Genomic DNA, 12994 nt, shown 5'->3' with positions numbered 1-12994 from the left:
ACACAGTCCGTCATTCACAAATACATTTACCCCCTAACTGACAAAAGTGAGTGATCACTTGCTCATTCACACAATTACGCACTCACACAGTAACACAAACCTAGCTGCATCACTCCCTGACACACTCACTTATTTAGAGACCCTCAATCATTTCCTGACACAATCACTTATTCACACACTGACACACTCAATTACAGACACAATCACGCAATTAGTGACACACGTTCACTCAGACACAATCACTCAGAGAAATTATCATTCACTCAGAAACACAATCACTTACACAATTACTGATAAATCACTCACTCATTCACACAAACACTAATTCGTGACACAATTGCTCACTCACTGGCACAATCACTCATCAGTTCACTGACCCAATCACAGACTTAATCATCTTCACAATCCCACACATTCAGACACAATCACTTATGCAATCACTGACACAATCATTCACCCACTGACACATCCAATCACTCAGACAGACACTCGCTCACTGACACAATCGCAACTCAGACACTGACAATCATTCACTGACACAATCATTCACACAATCATAGACGTAATCACTCGCTCATTCATTCACTAACTCACTGATACAATCAGTCACTCACTCACTGACAAAATCACTGAGCACACACAGACATACTCAATAAAGAGACACAATCACTCACCAAAACACTTACTTGACACAATAATAAACACACGGAGACACAGTAATAATCTTTGGATTCACACACTCGATGACTCACGACTCAATCACTTACACAATCTCACTTTATCACACATTCACTCAGTGACACAATTACTGACATAATCACTCATTTACACACTGACACACAATCACAGACAATCACTCAAACACTGACATATTTACTAATACAATCACATTCATTTAAATTATTCACACTCACCGACACAATCATTCACTGACAATTAGTCATTCACTTACGGACACAATCACCCACTTGCTCATTTACACAACCACTCACTCATTCATTGACATGATCACCCATTCACTGTCTCATCCTCTAATCAATCCATTTCTTCACTGACACAATCACCCATTGACTGACAATCCCTTACACACCCACTGACTGTCACAATCACTCATTCACACACTCACTAACGCAATCAATCATTCATACACTGACACATAATCAATGACATGCTCACTGACACAATCACTCAATCACTGGCACAATCACTCACTGGTAACCACACTGATCCACTCACTCACCTATTCACAGTCACACCCACCCTTCCACTCACTTATCCACCCACTGAAAGCCATACTCACTCACACCTACCCACTCACAGCCATACTCATACCCACGCACTCACAGCCAAACTCACTCACACCTACTCACCCTCCACTCACTCACTGCTACACTCACTCACAGCCACATCCATCCACCCAATCACTTACTCACAGCCGTACCTACCCACCCACTCACTTACAGCCACATCTACCCACACTCACAGCCACACCTACTCACTCACACCCACCAGCCCTCCACTCATTCACTGCCACTCACTCAGAGCCACATCCATCCACCCAATCATTTACTCACAGCCACACCCACTCACTCACTTACAGCCACATCTACCCACACACTCACACCTACTCACTCACTCACAACCAAACTCACTCACATCCACACCGACCCATCCTCCACTCACTCACAGCTACACTCACTCAGCCACAGCCATCCATCCAAACACTTACAGCCACACCTACCCACCCACTCATTCACTTACAGCTATGCTCGTCCACCCACGACCACGATGTGTTTCTCTGTGAAAGAGCTCTAAATTCTGTCCCGCTCAAGTCCCTTTTTAAAAAAAAGTGTCCATTTCCTTTTCAAAAGGTACTATGGATTCTGTTTCACACATTTCGTGGTAGGTATTCGTTGTCCTACTAACTCTCTCAAAAATCTATTTGTAATTGCAGCCCTGCAGTTACCAACTCACCAACCAGCGATTACTCCCGATTTACATTATCAAAACCTCTTGTCATTTTCAACTACTACATCTCTTTTATCTCCTTTCAATAGTGAAAACAGCCCCAATCTCTCCTTATAAGTAAAATCTCCCATCGCTGGTATTATCCTAGCGAATCTCCTCTACACCTCTAGGGTCTTGATATTCTTCCAACAGTGTGATGTCCAAAGACAAAGTGATAATAATAATCCTCGCATCTGAATTAGCGCTTTTCATGGCTTCTAGACGTCCCAAAGTGCTTCACAGAATATACTGTAAAGTGAATTGACTGTATGTTTGTGGGCGAACGCGGCAGCCAATTGTGCAAAGCAGTGTCCCACAAACAGTCGTAGATTGAAAATGACCAATTTTTATTATTGTTTTTTGTTTTGGAGGGATTATTATTAGGCTCTGTGTGGAGTAAGGAAACTTGCCCAAGGTTTCGCCCTCTGCCTGGAATTGAACTCAGGTCTCTCGCTTGCAAAACGAGTGCTCTAACCACTGAGCTACAGGACTCCAGGTACAGAGCCAACATGCTGGGGTTACAGAACAGTACAGACACTGTTGGGTTTACAGACACTTCTGGATTTCACTGTACTGGGGTTAAAGTGCACTGTGCTGGGGTTACAGTACAGACACTGGGGATGCAGTTGTCTCCCAAAAGGTTGTCAGGATACAGTGATTTGTCAGGGCAGGTCGAGGAGAGATAGGGAATGGGACTAGTACTGGTTGAGTCTTGGAGCAGGAAATCATGGCCTCCTACTGTCATCCAGACAGAATTCAGATCTGGTTCCAGAATCGTCGAGCAAAGCAGAAAAGATCTCACCATGAATCTCAGTTTCTGATTGTGAAAAACGCACTGATGTCCAGTTCAATTGTACCCAAACAGGAGGAGAAACATGAACATCAAAGCATCTAAAACCGGATCATGGAGTCCTGTAGCTCAGTGGTTAGAGCACTTGCTTTGCAAGCGAGAGACCTGAGTTCAATTCCAGGCAGAGGGCGAAACCTTGGGCAAGTTTCCTTACTCCACACAGAGCCTAATAATAATCCCTCCAAAACAAAAAACAATAATAAAAATTGGTCATTTTCAATCTACGACTGTTTGTGGGACATTGCTGTGCGCAATTGGCTGCCGCGTTCGCCCACAAATATACAGTCAATTCACTTTACAGTGTGTTCTGTGAAGCGCTTTGGGACATCCTCCCGACGTGAAAAGCGTTATATCAAATGCAAGGATTATTATTATTATTATCCATGTCTATGATTCTCTGCCTCAGTCCATTTCATCATCATGTAAGCCCTCTGTAATAGGCTGAGACAACCTCCTTTACTGTGTCTGACAGGCTGTTCACCTCCCTTCACTGAGCTGCAGCTGGTTAGGTGAGGTCTGTGATCAGGTTAAACATAGGAGTATCCTAAACACAGCAGCCTGCAATTCCTCAGTCTAACCCAATGAGGAGTTTGTCTCAAGTTCATACAATTGGCGACAATTGCTAAATCTTAATTTGAAAACCAACCGACCAGCCACCCATCATGTCGCTCACTCACCTTGCAGCTGCGGGTGGAACAACAACAACAACAAGATTACATTTGTATAGCGCCTTTCACTTCGGGAGGAAGTTCCAAGGCGCTGGACAGAGTACAGCATTTCAGATTCGAGCTGGGGTTGGGGGGGCAAGGGAGGGGAAGGGGACTAAAGGAACCTGCTGTAAGCAAAATTGCTATCATGCTTGCAAACAAAAACAGCCGCTACACTTGATACCGACGTCATGTGAAGCCCTTGGGAGAGGTTGGGATGGTTCTGACAGTGGCCGAAATGTGAACATTGTTGTTACGCTGTGTGTAAGGTGACCATGGGCAGAGCCATGGGCTCCATCGAACTGTCAGGTCCCTCCATCCCCAGCAGTGGCCAAGCTCCTCACAGAGTGGTGACAAAGCTTCATCAGGAGCGCTGTAACGTAGTGGTTGACGCTCTCGTCTCACAAGTCAGAGGACCAGGTTCGATTCCCAGGGGTGAAACTTAAGGCAACAGTTTCCTTACTCAACACGCCTCTGCTTACCCAGCAGTAAGTAGGAAATCAGTTGTAAGTTGATTGGTGGATCGCATTCTGGGGATATTAATCCCTTCAAAAATAATAATAATTTGGTCACTCAATCCACAACTGTTTGTAGGACACTGCTGTACAAAATAGGCTTCTGCATTTCACCCACTAAATATTACAATCAATTCACTTTACAGTATATTCTGTGAAGCCTTTTGGGACATCTTGAAGATGTGATAAGGTGCTATATAACAAGTGCAAGGATTATTATCATTATATTCTCTGAAGCGCTTTGAGACTTCTCAACGATGTGACATGTCGCTATATCAAATGTAAGGATTGTAATTATAAAGTTACTTTCAAGTGAAGTATGATTTCACAGTCACTTCACTTGAAACATGAGGTCACACCGGCATAGGCAGTGAAATCATTTTTAGCATGTGGGAAGTCAGCAAGTGGACAGGACGGTGATGGTGTGATACGTTCTGTAGGGTAATAACGGGTTTGGCGGGGCAGCTCCAATGGCTTTTGTCCAGTTGGTGCTAACGCTGGCTCTCAGGCCTGTCACTGACCACACAGGCTGAGCCGTACAGCAAGTCTCCTTGGTCCTGGAAAGATCTCACACCACATCTGATCTGTGAGATCTTTCCACACACCCACCTTCAAGCGGAAGCTCTTTGGAGAGTGATCAGCGGAGGGGCTCATCGGCTGGGGCTTTGGGAACTGCTCCAACCCTGAACTGTGCAGAGATGCAGTGTGACTCACTCACTGTAACTTCATTACTCACAGAGTGTCTGTCACGTTGTTTCACAATGTGCCAGGGCCTCAGCACTGAGGAACCAACAGCATAGGAACCATTGATGGCTGAGAACGACTCCCTCCACACTGTCCATCCACACTCCCAGGTCAGTAATAGCACTGGTTAAAGACGAGAGAAAAGCTCCACCTCTCGTCACTCCCAGTGTCATTCATTCAGTACAATATCTCTTTCTTCCTCTCCTCGGCTTTGTAATCTCATGGTTCCCTCCATTATAATAACCTTGGCCCCGATCAGTCTGTGAGGATCAGCATTCTCGTGGGATGAGGCATTAACCCATGCGTCTGTTCAGGTTAAAGATGCCATGGCACTATTGGAAAAGAAAAGGGAGATTTTCTCTCCCCATGTCCTGGCCAACAACCCACCTGATAAAATTGGTCACTCACTCCGTGGCTGTTTGTGGGACACTGTTGTGCTCAAATTGGCTGCTGCGTTTCATCCACGAAATACAGTCACTGCACTTTCAGTGATTCCACACACAGCCTCGCCCTCCAACCAAAAACAACAAAATTACATTTGTAAAGCCGAGGATGTCCTCGCCCTCCACCCAGCCCCCTCACATTCCACCCAAACCCCCCTTGCCCTCCACCCAACACCCCTTTGCAATCTACCCAACCCCCCTAAACCTCTACCCAACGCCCCTCACTCTCCACCCACGCACACCCTCACACTCCACCCAGCCCCTCCCTCACCCTCCAACCAAACCCTCTCATCTTCCACCGAATCCCTCCACCCAAACCCCCTCACCTTCCACCTACACCTCTCCAACCAACCCCACCACTCTCCACCCAGCCACACCTTTCACCCAACCCACCTCAACCTAACCCCCCTCACCCACCCTCCATCCATTCCCCCTCCACCCAACCACCCCCTCATCCTCCCCAAACCCCGCTCACCTTCCACCCAACCTCCCCCTCACTCTCCACCCACCTCCCTTACCTACCACCCCTCTCCATCCAAAACCCTTCATCTTCCACCCACCCTCCTCCCAAACTGCCTCACCTTCCACCCACCCCTCCTCCCAAACCCCCTCACCTTCCACCCAACTCCCTCACTCTCCACCCAGCCTCACCTTCCACCCAATCCACCTCAACCTCTACCTAACCCCCCCCTCACCCACCCTCCATCCATCCCCGTCCACCCAAACCCCCCATCTTCCCCCAACTTCCCTCACCCTTCACCCAACAGCCTCCACCCAAACCCCCTCACCTTCCACCCATCCCGCTTCACCCAATCTTTTCTACCCAACCCTAACCCATCCGCCCCCAAACCCCCTCATCCTCCACCAACCTCCCGCCTCACCCTCCACCCAACCCCCCTACACTTACCCAGCCCCCCCACTCTCCACCCACACCCTCACCCTCCACCCAACTCTCCTCACTCTCCACCTACACACACCCTCACCTTCCACCCAACTCTCCTCACTCTCCACCTACACACACCCTCACCTTCCACCCACCACCTCCACCCAAACACTCACATTACACCCACCCACCACCAAACACCCTCACCTTCCTCCCAACCCTGCTCAACCTCTATCCAGTGCCCCCTCATCTTCCACCCAGTGCACTGGGAGTGCCCAGCAATGAGTGTGGGGTGGTGACTCACTCCCATTCCTTGCGTCGTGCCTGGGGGGTGCTTTGTATCTTGTGTGCCTGGTGAGCCCTGATGATGTCCTTCTGCTCCACGATGCCTCCTCTCCTGTGCTTGCTGACGTATGGGCTGAGAGGGAGCTCCTGGAGGGGGTCTGCGGGGGAAGACCCGAGGCCCTGGGAGGGAGTGTTGGAGAAACCAATCTCGTCAAAGGTGAAGCGTGTGGGCAGGGGTGGAGTGGTCATCCTCTTGTAGCTCGCTGACTTCGACACGAGGCCCTCGGACACCGTTGGCATCTCATTGCCCTTACCGGCCTGCCTCTGCTCCAGGCCCTGCTCCTGCTGTCTGCTGCTCCCAGCCTCCTGGCCTCCCGGCCTGCGGACCCCCCGAAACTCTGCCTTCCCCAGGGGCCCGCTGGCCTGGGGGCTCACCACTGCGGGGGCACGTCCCAGCATCTCGCTTCCTCTCCTCTCTCGCTGAGAGCAATCAGATTGGGATCAGACAATCAGGCCTTGCAGTGAGTGAGTTGTGATGACAACATGGATCCTACCCCACTCCCACCCACCGAAAAAAATATTTGGGGGTCACTCAATCCACAACTGTTTATGGGACACTGCTATGCGCAATTAGCTGCCGTGTTTTGCCCACAAAATACAGTAGGTTATGTGAAGCTCTTTGCGTTGTCTCAACGATGTTATAAGGTGCTATATCAAATGCATGGATTATTATTATTAAGATGACCCCCCCCCCCCCCACTCCCCTGAGCAGGTCGCCCCTCCCCAGATCGGATCCCACCGTAACCAGACCCAAATCCTGGAGTAAAATCTTCCCAACATTCACAATCCTGTACCAGCCGCTGTAACCACCCCAAACAACATCCTCCCCATCAGCCACACAGCGGTGGTTTCCATAGAGACCCCAGCCCCCGGCCAGGGCTGATCAGGCCTCAGCACCATCTGAAGCCCCACATTGTCCCCGCTCCTCACTACTTTTGTCAGCACCAAATTACGCCCAACAGCTGTGACTGTATGTGAGCTCCCTCACACCATTAACTCTCTCCTGACACCATCACACACTCATCATGTCACACTCACCTCTCATACCTGATTATGGTCTAGAGTCATGCAACTGACACATGCGCACCGACGCGCACACAGACACACACACACAATGAGATACACACACATCCCGACACACATACAACCACACTGACACCTCCCCCCCCACAGACACCGACACACGCATATACCGATACTCACACAAACACACCAACACCCACACCAATACACACACCAATACACACACCAACACACACCAATACAGATGACACACACAGACTGACACACATTTCGACACACATACAACACACAACCAACAGACACATATCGAACCCCCCACACACACAAACACTGACACACATACACACACACTGTGACACACGCGCACACATGCACCGACACACACTGACACGCACCCCGACACCACACACACTGTCACATATACACTGACATACACACTGATACACACCGACACACACATCGACACAAACATCGACACAAACAGACACACACACCGACACACACATATACTGACCCAGACACCAAACAGACACACACCAACCCACCCCCACACACAAACACACACCGTCACACACACTGACATAGACACACCAATACATACACACCGAGACACACATCCACACTGACAGAAGACACACACATATACACTCACACATCGACCCCCCCATACACACACACCCATACACACACCAACTGACACACATACTCCCACACACACACACATACCGGCACACACCCTATAAACACAAATTGATCACCCTGCCACCCACCCACACACAAACCAACACACACATACACAACAGTATACACACACTGACAAACACAACCAAATCGACCCACACACACTGTGACACACACCGACACACCAATAAACACATACACTGATACACACACGGCGACACACACATACATACACCGATACACACACATGCCAATACACACACTGACACACACCGACACACTGATACACACACACCAACACACACACAGACACACAAGCTATCTGACACACACCCTTTAATATTCCTGCTGCTCAGTCTCTCCGTTATGAAGCAATGAGACAGCGAACCTCCGCTTGTCAGTAATTCTGTGTCTCAGGCTGGGGTGACGGTCATGGCAAACGTCACCAGGTGGCAGCACAGACTCTCTGCCTACGTCAACACAATCATTGCTCACTGGGCGGCTCCTGAACCCTCGCTCACCACCAACCCGGACCACTGACTCCACTCATACCAACCCTGCCCTACAGGGAGTGAGGCTATGGCCGACACTGAGCTGCAGGGAGGAACGGCTCTGGCTTTCCCTAGTTGTAACTCTCTCTGTTGTCCTCTCTCTCTGTGACCAGGTATCCCTCTGCCTCCTCATTCTCCTGGACCTCTCCACCGCATTCGACACAGTCGACTACACCATCCTCCTTCACCGCCTCTCCTCCCTCATCTACCTTAGTGGGACCGCACTTGCATGGTTTGAGTCCTACTTAACAAATAATACATCTCAGCAAACAGTTTCTCCTCATGTCCCCGCCCAGTCATCTGCAGGGAACCCCAAGGCTCCATCCTTGCCTTCTTTTCCTTATCTTCCCTCTCAGCGATGTCATCCATAGACATGGGGTCAACTTCCACATGTATGCAGATGACACCCAAATCTACTTCTCCTCCTCCAGCTGCAACTCCTTGTCCGCTGATGTTCTGTCAGCTTGTTTGATGATAAGTGCCTTTCTTGATAAGTGCAAATTTCCTGCAGCTAAATGTCAGCAAGACGGAAGCCATACTCTGTGGCTCCCATCAATGTCTTCTCTCTTGCAGGTCTGAACTCCTCAACCTCCCCGGGATCTCCCTCAGAATCATTGAATCAGCGCACAACTTAGGCGTCAGTTTTGATCCCCAGCTTTTCCTTCTACCCCACATCCATTCCCTGAACAGGACCGCCTTTTTTGATCTTTGTCACATTGCTTGCCTCCGTTCCTGTCTCACAACCAAAGCAGCCGAAAACCTCGTCCACACCTTCTTCACTTCCCAGCTGGATTATTCCAATGCCCTCCTCACTGGTCTCCCCAGCTTCACAATTCACAAAATTCAAATAATTCAAAACTCTGCCACCTGGATACTCACATGCACAAAACTCCGTAGCCCCATCACACCAGTACTTGCCAGGCTCCACTGGCTCCAAATTACTGAAAGGATTGATTTCAAGATCCTCTCACTCATTTTCAAATCCTTTCATGCCCTTGCGCCTCTCTATCTATCTGATTTGCTTACCCCCCCCACTCCCCCAGTTGTTGCCTCCACTCGGCTGGCTCCAGCCTGCTGTTCATCCCTCGTCCCCTCCGCTCCACCATCAGTTGCCATGTCTTCAGCCATTATGCCCAAGCTCTGGAGCTCTCTTACTCAATCCCTCTCCTTTCCTCCTCCCTGCCCCCTTTCAAATCCCGCCTAAAGACCTTCCTTTTTGATCATGCAAATGTGACACCAGTGTGTGTGAGAGCAGTGTGAGTGTGATCTCAGGGTAAATGTGTAAAAAATACACACATGCATTCGGTTTGTGAGGGTCGACCTTCTCATAAATCCCACTGAATCAATCAAAGAGACAGAGCCTGGGGTAGTGGGGGTGGGATCTGACAGCATCTAATACACTGTGACAACAGGCAGGGTGGGCTGAAGGGCCTCCTCTTGGTCCGATTTTTCCATGCTCCTCCACAGTCTCGGACCCGTTCTCTGCGGCTGAGCTCCGTGAGTGTGTTTCTACTGCTGTGTGTGTGCACTGCCTACCAATACCATGTCTCTGCAATGCTTTGTGGGAATGCTTCACTCATTATAATATCTACAAGTTTGCACACCTCCGTGCTCACCTGCAGCTGCCTCCACAGTGTGATAAGCACAGGAATAGAGACGTTCCAAGTGGAACTCTCATTACTTGACTGAGTGGCTGACCCACAGCTCTCTCTCTCTCTCTCTATCTCTCAGTGACTCACTCACTCACCACACTGCCTCTGAGCAAAGCTTTGCTGTCCACTGCCAGCGATACACAGACAACAGCAGCTTACAGTAGCCTCGTTGTGGAAGACTGAAGGGTTCAAGCCCCATTTTGGCACTGGAAATCACATAGCCTAAGATAAGGTGATCCAACATTTGGGCTGCCGAGGAGCACAAAGCCCATTTGAGAAAAGTCCGCTAGCTGCACAAATAATCTTTTGTGTTTCCCTTCCAGAAACATAGCACTTACACAGCACTTTTTGGAAAGACGTCTCAAAATGTTTGACGCTGCCGGCTGAGTACTTGAACTGGTATTGGGAGCCGAGCAAGATGGGTTGGGGATTGGAAGTGCAATGTTCACTCTCTCCCCAGAGGGATACATCTGCTCACCTAATTTCAGACGGTATGACAAGACAATATAATTTAAATAGAATCTTTCACGTCAGGAGAATGTTTCAAAGCGCAGTCACAGTGCTGTCAAGGCATCTAAGCTGAGGGAGGGGGAGCTGATGTTTTGAAATTGGCCTTGAATGAAGTAAAGGTTTGGAGGGGCTCCAGGATAGAGTTCCAGAGAGTGGGGGCAGATAGGCTGAAATCCCAACCACCAATGGTTAGGCAGGTAAGGCCGGGGCGTGAAGCAGCCATTGTCCACTGAGCAAAGAGAGTATTGGTAATATTGGTAGTGTTTGAGGAGGTCACAGAGGTTGGGAGGGGCAAAAGCGTGGAGGGCTTTAAAGGTGAGGAAGTCTAGTGAGCAGAGAGTTGGTATAGTCTCTCCTGTTCATGGAGCATGGATAAGAGTCTCAGCGGCCTGAGGGGAAAGATAATGATGGAGGCGGTCAATGTTGCAGAGGTAAGGAAAGCTGAGTGGGTCAGAGGGTTAAAGGACAGTGGAGGGAGAGGTGTGAGCAAAGTTGGGCGATAACAACACGTGTCAGGACTTTAGAGATGTAGTCACTCTACAGTAAATCCTGTGAAGCACTTTGAGACATCCTTCTAATGTGATAAGGTGCTGTATCAAATGCAAGGATTATTATCGTTGTGGAGTCCTATAGAGGTTAGAGCACTCAACTCGCAAGCGAGAAGATCCGGATTCGACTCCCAGTCAGGGCGAAATGTTGCGCAAGTTTCCTTACTCCATAAGTCAGGCAGGTCTGCAGTAATCCAGGGCACTGCTGATGACAGCACAGTCCAACCTGGCTCATCGGGAGGCATGCACTAAATGTAAAGATAATACATACCAGTAAGTAGGAACCCAATTGTTAGGATTGGCGCATCGATTTTCTGGGGTAATAAGCCCTTCAAAAAATAATAATAAATTGGGTAGTCAATTCACGACTGTTTGTGGGGTACTGATGTGCGCAATTGCCCACAAAATATACAGTCAATTCACTTTACGGTATATTCTGTGAAGCATTTTGAGACATCTTGAAGACGTGATAAGGCACTATATCAAATGCAAGGATTATATTATTGATGTAAAACAAGATTCTGCACTGGCTCCATAAGGTAGAGTGTGCATCCATGTAGATTGATCTGGTCAGTGCTTGGAGAAATTTCGCTCTCATCCAGGACTTGACGTTTGAGGCAATTGGTCAGAAATGCAGTGGTCATGGAATAAAATGTGGAGGCAAAGAGATAGACTTTGATGTCATTAGTATTAGGAGTAGGTGGGTAAAACCCAAGGCTTGGGGAGCCCAGAATGTGCAATGGGTAACTGCTGGAGTCTAACCAACTAAAGCCCCGTAGCTTGCCATTGAGAGCACTGTCTGTCAAGCTTTGCTGTTGCTTATCCAGCAAGGCCATGCTCCCTATTAGGGCTTCATCTTGCAGGGTTATTTTGTCCTAATCGAATCTACCCTCTGTGGTGGTCTCTAGTCCGGTTCCTGAGCCGGGCAGATCCGCAGTATTCCAGGTCATCGCTGATGACAGCACAGCCAACCTGGCTCATCGGCAGACATTCAGTAAATGTAAAGATAATAATACAAAAACCGGCAGCTTGTAGAAAATATAGGGAAGGGAAGCAAAAAGCGAGATTTAAAAGGCCAAGAGAGATAAGAGGAAAGACTGACAGGGAGGCGGGAGGATGTATACCGTCAGGGAGGCTTGATGAGGGGGAGGCAATTAATAGGTATGTGATTGAGTGTGGGAGTCAGTAAGTGTGTGGGTTTGTGAAAGTGAGAGAGCGTTTGTGTATTTTTTGAGTGTGCGCGAGTGTGTGAGTGTGTGCGATTGTGAAATCGTAAGAGTGAGACATAGAATGCGATTCAGAATGTGTGAGAGAGAGAATGTGAGAGTGAGAGAGAAAGAGAATGTGAGTTGGAGTCTGTATGAGAGAGAGTGTGTGGGGGGGGGAGATGGAGAGAATGTGAGAGAGTGTGTGTGTGAGAGTGTGTGGGGGGGAGAGAACACGGGTGTCCTCACATGTTCTGCCAGCTCTGACGTGCCGGCTGCCAATAGAAGCTGAAGGAAGTCTCTGGGAGATTTGATGCCCACTGTGAAAGG

This window comes from Callorhinchus milii, unplaced genomic scaffold (assembly GCF_018977255.1).
Source record: "Callorhinchus milii isolate IMCB2004 unplaced genomic scaffold, IMCB_Cmil_1.0 Scaffold5, whole genome shotgun sequence".
Taxonomy (NCBI): Eukaryota; Metazoa; Chordata; class Chondrichthyes; order Chimaeriformes; family Callorhinchidae; genus Callorhinchus; species Callorhinchus milii.
This window is presented reverse-complemented; position numbering follows the sequence as displayed.